Below are 10,740 nucleotides of genomic sequence, written 5' to 3' on the forward strand. Positions count from 1 at the left end.
AGAGGATTTGGGATGGGTATCATTAAAACAAAGGCGTTTTTCGTTGCGACGAAATTCCAATCACCAACTTTCTCCTCCGAATGCGATAATATTTTGTTGACAACGACCTACATAGGAAGAAACTATCACCTCGATAAAATAATGGAAATCAGAGCTCGTACGGAAAGATATAGGTGTTCGTTCTTTCCGCGCGCTATACGAGATTGGAGTAATAGAGAATTGTGAAGGTATATGAAGATAGTAACTGTTCTCGAAAGAACAGGTACGACTGATGACCGTGCAGCTTCTCTAGAATAAATGATAATTAATTGAAACGCTCAGCTGCCGACAGGTGTTGATGTACCTCGGGGTACACATTTTCAGCTGTCCCCATCGAGGTATATCAACACCTGTCGGCAGCTGAGGGTTTCAATTAATTATCATTTATTCTAGAGAAGCTGCACGGTAATCAGTGGTATCTGTTCCTTCGAGAACAGTTACTATCTTCATATATGTAGTTAAAGGCTACCCAGCCATTAACCTTCGTCTGTGCGAATGCCCAAAGATTGCCCGAACTCTTATACGGGAATCGTCACCTTAGTGTGCCCGAGTAATGAGTGGATGGGCAAATACCTATTACGTACATTACGTATGTTGATTGTGGACAGTTGGGAATGTGGGTCTCACGGGAAGCGTGCAAGGGTTAAGTCCCTCCAGTCGCGCTATTCATCTGTGTCCTCGGTGGCTCAGATGGATAGAGCGTCTGCCATGTAAGCAGGAGATCCCGGGTTCGAGTCCCGGTCGGGGCATATATTTTCAGCTGTCCCCATCGAGGTTGTATCAACAACACCTATCGGCATCTGAGGGTTTCAATTAATTATCAATTCGGAAGGTAATTCGATGAACCTTCTGCCAGGCACTTAAATGTGATTTGAAGAGTATCCATGTAGATGTAGATGAAAACTCGTCCCGTGTCGCACGTGCTCAAAACGATTCATACTACAGAATGCATGCAAACATACTCGCCGTAAATACTGACGAATAACGAGTGCTGCATATCCAAGTTACACAGATCGGCCTTTCCTGCCAATAAGAACAGGGAATTGCTATGTAGGAACAATTCGAGCTAGAGGTAGGGCTCATAAGCACTCCTTGAATTGCAGACTAAACGTAAATGACGAAAATGCATTTTTGGTAAAAATTGGTCAAAACATAATCCTGTGCCCTCCGTATTAAATTAGCCGTTTTGAATATTGAAAATCTGACTTCAGCTTCCTGTTCAGCAACATTAAAAATATATATGTAACTCTCAGTTCATGCAAATCGAAGTAATAATATAACTAAAAGTTTTCGCTAAACTTTGAACACTTTTTTTTTTCGAGATACGTTTATTTCTCAGAACGGCATGCAGCATAAACTAAAAGTGATTCAACCTCTTAACTTCTACCTCGGACCCCGAAAAGTAAACATTTTTCTTAGGAGCTTATAGCTATAATGTGACATTTGTTAATATTAACTAATTTTTGTGTGGGCATAAGGAGTGAAACAAACCCCCAAAAATCGAAGTCAAAGTTCGAATTAGCACTGTATCTTTAAATTTAAGGTTGTTTCATTGCGGTTCGGTATGCGCTTGCATAAATTTTATGTAATATCGACTGATGTTATCCTTTTTTAATTTCAGAGAAATAATGTAGTATCAACTGATGTTATCCATTTTTGATTTCAGGTAACATCTGAGGGGCCACACTGCACGCACTCTGCGTACTTCAGACTCGCAGGCCCTTGATCAAATTATAATTACGGGCGCCATTTTTTTTACTGAAAATCTAAAATAAAGCTCATAGTATGATCACTTGTAATTCCCAAACAGATCCTTCGAATGTATTTTCATTGTCTCAAAAAAATTTCCAAATGTACCATTTTTTGCTCATTTGAATGAGAACCTGGCCTTAATGGCGGAATATAGTGACGAGATTTTTTTCGGAGACGTTGTACGTTCGCGAGAAGTATTTCGTTCCACGCGTGTCGATGGACATTCCACAGATATTACTGTGTGTGTGTGCTACTCAGTCGTGCCATTTGAGTGTACATCTTTGCATAGTTTTCCTTTCACGTTGTAAACAGTGCTCGGCTCAGTAACTAACTGGCCATTGAGTGGTTCCGAAGGTGTCGGATGTGCGGTGCGTTCGGTCTGCTAAGACAACAACAGACTGGCGTGGTGCGATGGCAGAAGCAGACACTGAGGGAGCTAGCTGTAGGGACGCCAGCGAACAATTTATGCCAAGTAAGACGAAGAGAACTATTCTAAAATTATGAGCCGTCTCGAAAGCGTTTATCATTAGTAAATCTTGTAGTTGAGACTGACAATCAATCTACAATAACTGACAGATTTGCCTAGAGAGAGATACTGGAAATCCGGGTCTAGTGCAGCAGGGGATACAACCCGTCGGCTTTGAACAATGACGTCACAAGTCGCCAGAGACCATGTATTAGAAAGATGAAAGAGCTGAGGAGAATGTTGAGAAACAAAGGAATGCGAGAGAGATAAACATTGATCTTGTCAAAAGCCGAGAAGCGATTCTTCTTAGTGTTGTAGCTCCCTTCAGTAGCTAATAAGTGTTTTTTGGCTTTTTAAAAAAAATCTCACGAGATAGAATAAACTGATCCTACTTTATTAAACAATAGTGTTTTTTGGCTTTAAAAAAAATCTCACGACATAGAATAAACTGATCCTACTTTATTAAGCAATATCTTGTCAAAAGCCGAGAAGCGATTCTTCTTAGTGTTGTAGCTCCCTTCAGTAGCTGATAAGTGTTTTTTGGCTTTTTAAAGCTGTTATGTTTCAGTTTCGTTTTTTTACTGATTGCTTAATAAAGTAGGATCACTTTATTCTATCTCGTGAGATTTTTTTTAAAAAGCCAAAAAACACTTATCAGCTACTCTGCCTTGGACTCTAATAGTATCCCATTCGTTACTTGAGCTATATAGCTATACGCAACATTTTTATCTTGCTCGCGAATTGACATATATAGTGTCAGTGTGAAGGCGAAGTGAAGTACGGGATACAAAATATAGTTGTGTCGTCAGTGTAAAGGCGAAGTGAAGGATGTTGTTGTGATGGGGGTTTCGGAAGTACACATTCGAAAATGTCATGCTGATACTAGAGCTGGAAAACGAAAAAAGATCGCCAGCTCCCACCCACCTCCCCAGGAGTTGGAACTCCCGCACCCATTAGAAGAGACAGATGCTTCAGTAGCTGATAAGTGTTTTTTGGCTTTTTTAAAAAAAATCTCACGAGATAGAATAAACTGATCCTACTTTATTAAACAATAGTGTTTTTTGGCTTTAAAAAAAATCTCACGACATAGAATAAACTGATCCTACTTTATTAAGCAATATCTTGTCAAAAGCCGAGAAGCGATTCTTCTTAGTGTTGTAGCTCCCTTCAGTAGCTGATGAGTGTTTTTTGGCTTTTTAAAGCTGTTATGTTTCAGTTTCGTTTTTTTACTGATTGCTTAATAAAGTAGGATCACTTTATTCTATCTCGTGAGATTTTTTTTTTAAAGCCAAAAAACACTTATCAGCTACTGAAGCATCTGTATCTTAGGATCAGTTTATTCTATCTCGTGAGATTTTTTTTAAAAAAGCCAAAAAACACTTATCACCTACTGAAGCATCTGTATCTAATATCAAGCGATCGCTGTTAGATTCACATTCAATTATTTTAATGATAGCGCTTATTAGAACACAGAACTGCTTTATTATCTATGCCTCGAAGTGAAGACATTACTATCTATGACTAAGGAATGACGTCATTGTTCAAAGCCGACGGGTTGTATCCCCTGCTGCACTAGACCCGGAAATCCCCCCTCCTGAATGAAATTTTGGTTGTGATGACAGGCCGATGGGTAGTGTAGCCCGAGATCTAAGTTAGGTTGTAGGGAGGTAATTTGATTGAGAGTTGTTTATGCCAACGATTATGAATGCCGAGTAAACGTTGTGCGAGCAGATTGCCCTGTAGCGTAGCCTAGTGTTTCCGTCCGCGCCTTATTTAACACATTTTCTCTAGCTGTGTACTAAAGTCGCGCAACAGTCACGAAAACTACGTTTCTGGTGGGGGGAGGGGAGAGTCCACTATGTAACTTTCAGTACAATTTTTAGTAAGCGCCGAAACTAGCCGAAATAGAAGCGTAATTTTAACTATATTTCCGTTTCTGGGAAAATAGTGGTTCTCCTCTTTCGGCAGCAACTGTAATATGTAGGCGACTTATTAGAGTTTTTTTAACTCTGGATCATGATCTCAATAGACGCAGAGCTTTTTTTTACGTTACTTGATTCGTGGTCTATAGTAAACAATGCAACGGTCAATTCTTTGAAGTGCGACGTGTGTCTGCAATGTTCGTAAGGCCAAGTTTGTATACATTCGGTGTCAGTTTTTTTTTTTTTTTTTGCCATATACTGTATAATTAAGCCGAGGAGGATAATGTTCAAGGAGCACTGCATTAGCAGTCTATGGAGAAATTGAGAATTTGGATCTGATGAACGGCATGCTCGGACAGTTGGTGCAATTAGGTTGTCCACTGCGTAATTCGGACACAGTGATCATTGCCTCTCCCTAGTAACCAGGGGACTCGGGTGCTAATCCTGGTCTGGCACAAATTTTCAACAGTGTCCATTGACTAAAGTCAGTGCCCATTGTCAGCTAATTTCATTGTTTCGGTGTCCAATTGTATTTTGTTCACGATACGCCGTTTAGCTTTTTCATGGATAACAGCTTTGGAAAGTGTACAGGCTGTACAGGTTATACTGATATTCGCTCGTCGTTAGTCCAAAGCTAGTATAGCGATTTTTAAACACAGTTGTAGTGCATATTAAGCCTACACACGTATTTGTGTCCTGTGTTTCTTTACCAAGAACTTCTTCGTAGGTAATTTCCCTATAGTGGTATTTTGTTTAAGTACTTATAGCCTGCAGGCTTGGATGAAATATGAAACACATGTCCGAAGTTTCTGCTGATGCTGCAGATACTGTTTTATCCGTACTACGGGCACAAACTCTTCATCTAATACATGACACAATTTGTCTCGAGAGTAAGCAATTTTTCGTAATATCGGCCTAGCTTCGATATATTTTTCTCTAATTCTTGTTTGGATTTAATCTTAAAACACACTAACTCTTCCACCAATTATTCGATAAATGATTTCATCCCTTTCGTAGCCTACAGTTCCTAAACGGTCGATAATATTAATAATTTCCTTTCTCACTTTTATTTCCTGTAGAATCTCCTGTTTATGGTTATTGCTAACCTGTTTCACGTTCTCACTTTTATTATTTTTATTTTTCTAGTTTTGTGACTGGTAGCCAAGTTTTCTTTGAATTCGGTTTTTAATTCTGAAATAGTAACAGTTAAAGGTCAAGTGAAGATTGCGATCTATTTGAGGAGAGTGTTTCGGAGATCTTTTATATTAGACGTACACAGGTCATGGAGATCCTTATGTATATAAAATTACTTCAAGTGTAATGTAGCCCATTCTCTTGTCATGATCTCGGCTGTATCGTAGCGCATTGTCTCGGTTAGGTTGGAGATTTTGGTTGAGAGTTGCCGAAGTCAAAAAAAGTGATTACGAAGTCAAGACTGTGCTAACAGAACTATCTGTAGCGCAGTCCAAAATGTTCTTTCGGTCCTTTTAAAATCCCTTTTAATTAAAAATAACGAAAGCTGCAAGATACAAAGACCAAAACTATTACGTAATAGAGAAATCCCAGACTACTGTGGTGTACGTATACTAATTTATTGTCAGTGAATATATATATTTTACTCATTTGCTGGATTCCAGTTTTCCGCTTTTTGCGGCGAAAAACCTTTTCCTGCGAAGGACCCATTAGCTTGTCGGTTATATTCGTGAGCCCGCATCTCGTGGTCGTACGGTAGCGTTCTCGCTTCCCACGCCCGGGTTCCCGGGTTCGATTCCCGGCGGGGTCAGGGATTTTCTCTGCCTCGTGATGGCTGGGTGTTGTGTGCTGTCCTTAGGTTAGTTAGGTTTAAGTAGTTCTAAGTTCTAGGGGACTTATGACCACAGCAGTTGAGTCCCATAGTGCTCAGAGCCATTTATGTTGGTGACTTTCTCGAAGGTCAGTTATTTCATGGTAGTCTATCCACCGGCGTCATTGTTAGCATCGAATATAGATATAAGTATTAGGAAGTCTAATATGAAGCCGACGCATGAGTATGTCTAATGATGAATAAGAAAAATAGGATTGCGGGTTAGCTACTACAAGCAGCATAGTGAACGCGTTGTTGTGGCCAAGATAGACACGAAGCCCAAGCCCACCACAGTAGTACAAGTAGTCCGCAGATGACGAAGAAATTGATGAAATGTGTGATAAGATAAAAGAAATTATTCAGATAGTGGAGGGAGATGAAAATTTAATAGTAATGGGTGACTGGAATTCGATAGTAGAAAAAGGAAGAAAAGGTAGCGTAGTAGGTGAATATGGAATGGGGGTAAGAAATGAGAGGAAGCCGCCTGGTAGGTTTTTGCCCAGAACATAACTTAATCATAGCTAACACTTGGTCCAAGAATCATGAAAGAAGGTTGTAAACGTGAAAGAGACCTGGAGATACTGCAATATTTTAGATGGATTATATAATGGTAAGACAGAGATTTAGGAACCAGGTATTAAATTGTAAGACATTTCCAGGGGAAAATGTGGACTCTGACCACAATCTATTGGTTATGAACTGTAGATTAAAACTGAAGAAACTGGAAAAAGGTGGGAATTTAAGGAGATGGGACCTGGTTGAACTGACAGAATCAGAAGTTGTAGAGTGTTTCAGGAAGAGCATTAGGGAACGATTGACAGGAATGGGGGAAAGTAATACAGTAGAAGAAGAATGGGTAGCTTTGAGGCATGAAATAGTGAAGGCAGCAGAGGATCAAGTAGGTAAAAAGACGAGCGCTAGTAGAAATCCTTGGGTAACAGAAGATATATTGAATTTAATTTATGAAAGGAGAAATTACAAAAATTCAGTAAATGAAGCAAAAAATGAGATCGACAGGAAGTGCAAATGGCTAAGCATGGATGGCTAGAGGACAAATGTAAGGATGTAGAGGCGCATATCACTAGGGGTAAGATAGATACTGCCTACAGGAAAATTAAAGTGACAGCATAGGTGGGGGTGGCGGGAGCACTCATGGGAAAATTCCTGCAATAGTGGATGTTACAGCTGCACCTTTTTTAGATTGAAGTCAGCTGATAGGTATTCCTGCTTAAGGGAATTCTCTCTAACAAAAGAACCACTTTTGACAAAGCTTAGGCATCCGAGTAATGAGGGAATTAGTATATTTCATCAAAATGTACAAGGATTAGAGATTAAGTTAGTGAACTGCTTATAGATTTTGACTCAGAAATTATTGGTATATCTGAACACTTCTTCATTAAGGAGGTAATTCAGAGTCTTCCATTACCAGGATACAGGTTGGCTGGCAGCTTTTCTAGGAGCTGTTTGCGGTGTGGGGGAGTAGCCATGTATGTGGAAAACGGCATCCCATTAGAGTCAATTGATGTTTCAAAGTACCTCACTGAAAAGGTGTTTGAATGTTGTGTAGGTGTGGTTAAATTTAATGGAGCTAAACTTCTAATTGTTGTTATTTATAGATCCCCAGACGCCGATTTCACAACATTTTGCTAAAGTTAGAGGAGGTTCACTTTATAGGAAATACAAAAAGTTAGTTATATGTGGTGACTTCAATATTAATTGTGTAAGTGATTCTGCAAGGAAACGGATGCCGGTAGACCTCCTTAATTCATATAATCTTATGCAGACCTTGTTCTTTCCAACGAGAGTGCAAGGGAACAGTAGAACAACCATAGACTACATTTTTGTTCATTCCTCATTACTAGAAGGGCATTCTGTTAGCAAAAAGGTGAATGGCCTTTCAGATCATGATGCACAAATTATAACTCTAAAAGATTTTTGTGCTGCAACACACGTTAAATATAGTTATCAACTGTGTAGGAAAGCTGATCCAGTTGCTGCAGAGACCTTTGTAAACCTTATCAAGCAACAAGAGTGGCAAGATGTTTATAGCGCTGAGACAGTAGACGATAAATATAGTGCTTTTCTCAAGACTTTTCTCGTTCTCTTTGAAAGTTGCTTTCCGTTAGAACGTTCAAAACAGGGTACTAGCACTAACAGGCAGCCTAGGTGGCTGTCTATAGGGATAAGAATATCTTATAGAACAAAGTGGCAATTATATCAAAACGTTAGAAACAGTCAAAATCTAAATGCAGCAGCCCATTACAAACAGTAATGTAAGGTGCTTAAAAATGTTATTAGGAAGGCAAAAAGTAAGTGGTATGCAGATAGAATAGCTAAGTGTCAGGATAAAATTAAAACCATATGGTCAGTCGTAAAGGAAGTGGCTGGTCTGCAGAGACAGGTCGAGGATATAGAATCAGTGCGTAGTGTGAATGTTCGTGTTACTGATAAGTCGCATATATGTACAGTATTTAATAATCACTTTCTGAATATAGCAGGTGAACTAAACAGAAACCTAGCCCCAACAGGGAATCATACAGCGGTCTTAGAAAAAAGTGTTCCGATACTGTTACCTGAAATGCTCCTCCATGATACTGACAAGAGGGAGATTGACTTAATAAGTAAATCACTAAAGACCAAGAACACTCATGGATATGACGGGGTATCTAGCAGAATACTGAAGTATTGTTCTGTGTATGTTAGCCCAATACTTGGCCATATCTGTAACTTTTCCTTTAGTAGTGGTCGGTTTCCTGACCGATTAAAGTACTCTTTAGTGAAGCCACATTATAAAAAGGGAGACAGGGATAATGTTGACAACTTTAGAGCTATTTCCATGCCATCGGTGTTTGCTAAAGTTATCGAGAAGGTTGTATATACAAGGTTACTGGAGCATTTAAATTCACATAATTTGCTGTCAAATGTACAGTTTGGTTTAAGAAATGATTTAACAACTGAAAATGCTATATTCTCTTTTCTCTGTGAGGTTTTGGACGGATTAAATAAAAGGTTGCGGACGCTAGGTGTTTTCTTTGATTTAACGAAAGCTTTTGACTGTTTTGACCACAAAATATTACTGCAGAAGTTGGACCGTTATGGAGTAAGGGGAGTAGCATAGAATTGGTTTCCCTCTTACTTTAAGAACAGAAAGCAGAAGGTAATTCTCCGCAATATTGAGAGTGGTAGTGATGTTCAGTCGCAATGGGGCTCTGTTAAGTGGGGCATTCCCCAAGGGTCGGTGCTAGGGCCACTGCTGTTTCTTATTTCTATAAATGATATGCCTTCTAGTATTACAGGTGATTCAAAAATATTTCTGTTTGCTGATGACACCAGTTTGGCAGTGAAGGATCTTGTGTGTAATATTGAAACAGTATCAAATAATGTAGTTCATGAAATAAGTTCGTGGCTTGTGGAAAACAATTTGATGCTAAATCACAGTAAGACTCAGTTTTTACAGTTTCTGACTCACAATTCAACAAGGACCAATACTTTGATGAGACAGAATGGGCATAATATAAGCGAGACGGAACGGTTCAAGTTCCTAGGCGTTCGGATAGATAGTAATCTGTTGTGGAAAGCCCATGTCCAGGATCTCGTTCAGAAACTAAATGCTGCTTTATTTACCATTAGAACATTATCTGAAATAAGTGACAGTTCAATACGAAAAATAGTCTACTTTGTATATTTTCATACGCGTATGTCGTATGGTATTATTTTTTGGGGTAATTCTTCTGGTTCTAAAAGGGTATTTTTGGCTCAAAAACGGGCTGTTCGAGCTATATGTAGTTCCAGAACCTCTTGTCGGCCCCTATTCAATAGTCTGGGATTTCTGACATTGCCCTCACAGCATATATTTTCTTTAATGTCGTTTGTTATTAGCAATATTAGCCGATTCCCAACAGTTAGCAGCTTTCACTCAGTTAATATTAGGCAGAAATCAAATCTGTATGTGGAATGCACTTCCTTGACTGTTGTGCAGAAAGGAGTGCAGTATTCTGCTGCATCTATTTTCAATAAGCTACCACAAGAATTCTAAAATCTTAGCAGGAGCCCAAAATCTTTTAAGTCTAAACTGAAGAGTTTCCTCATGGCTCACTCCTTCTATTCTGTCGAGGAGCTCCTGGAAGAGCTAAAAAATTAAGCTAATTCCAGTGTTACATTGTTGATTTTTTTTATTTATACTTACGGCTTGTCGCCTGATTATGTTTTTATATTTCATTTTATCTGTTTCTACTATCGTGTTATAATTTCATATATTGACTCGTTCCATGACCATGGAGATTTCTCCTTAATTTGGTCCCACGGAACAATAAATAAGTAAAAAACCTTTGGAGAAAAGAGATCCACTTGTATGCATATCAAGAGCTCAGATGGAAACCCTGCTATAAGCAAAGAAGGTAAAGCAGAAAGGTGGAAGGAGTATATAGAGGATCTATACAAGGGCAGTGTACTTGAGGACAGTATAATGGAAATGGAAGAGGATGTAGATGAAGATGAAATGAGAGATGATATACTGCGTGAAGAGTTTGACAGAGCACTGAAAGACCTAAGCCGAAACAAGGCCCCGGGAGTAGACAACATTCCATTATAACTACTGACACCCGTGGGAGAGCCAGCCTTGACAAAACTCTACCATCTGATGAGCAAGGTGTATGAGACAGGCGAAATACCGTCAGACTTCAAGAAGGATATAATAATTCCAATCTCAAAAAAACCAA

General features: G+C 39.1%; 1 non-coding gene across 1 annotated transcript; it reads left to right on the forward strand.

The window, feature by feature from the left end:
* The first annotated feature begins 714 nt into the window (after nucleotides 1–714).
* On the forward strand, nucleotides 715–788 carry Trnat-ugu (transfer RNA threonine (anticodon UGU)). Its single transcript has one exon. It is a non-coding gene; the product is annotated as a tRNA-Thr (tRNA).
* Nucleotides 789–10,740: the final 9,952 nt, after the last annotated feature.

This window comes from Schistocerca cancellata, chromosome 12 (genome assembly GCF_023864275.1).
Source record: "Schistocerca cancellata isolate TAMUIC-IGC-003103 chromosome 12, iqSchCanc2.1, whole genome shotgun sequence".
Classification (NCBI taxonomy): domain Eukaryota; kingdom Metazoa; phylum Arthropoda; class Insecta; order Orthoptera; family Acrididae; genus Schistocerca; species Schistocerca cancellata.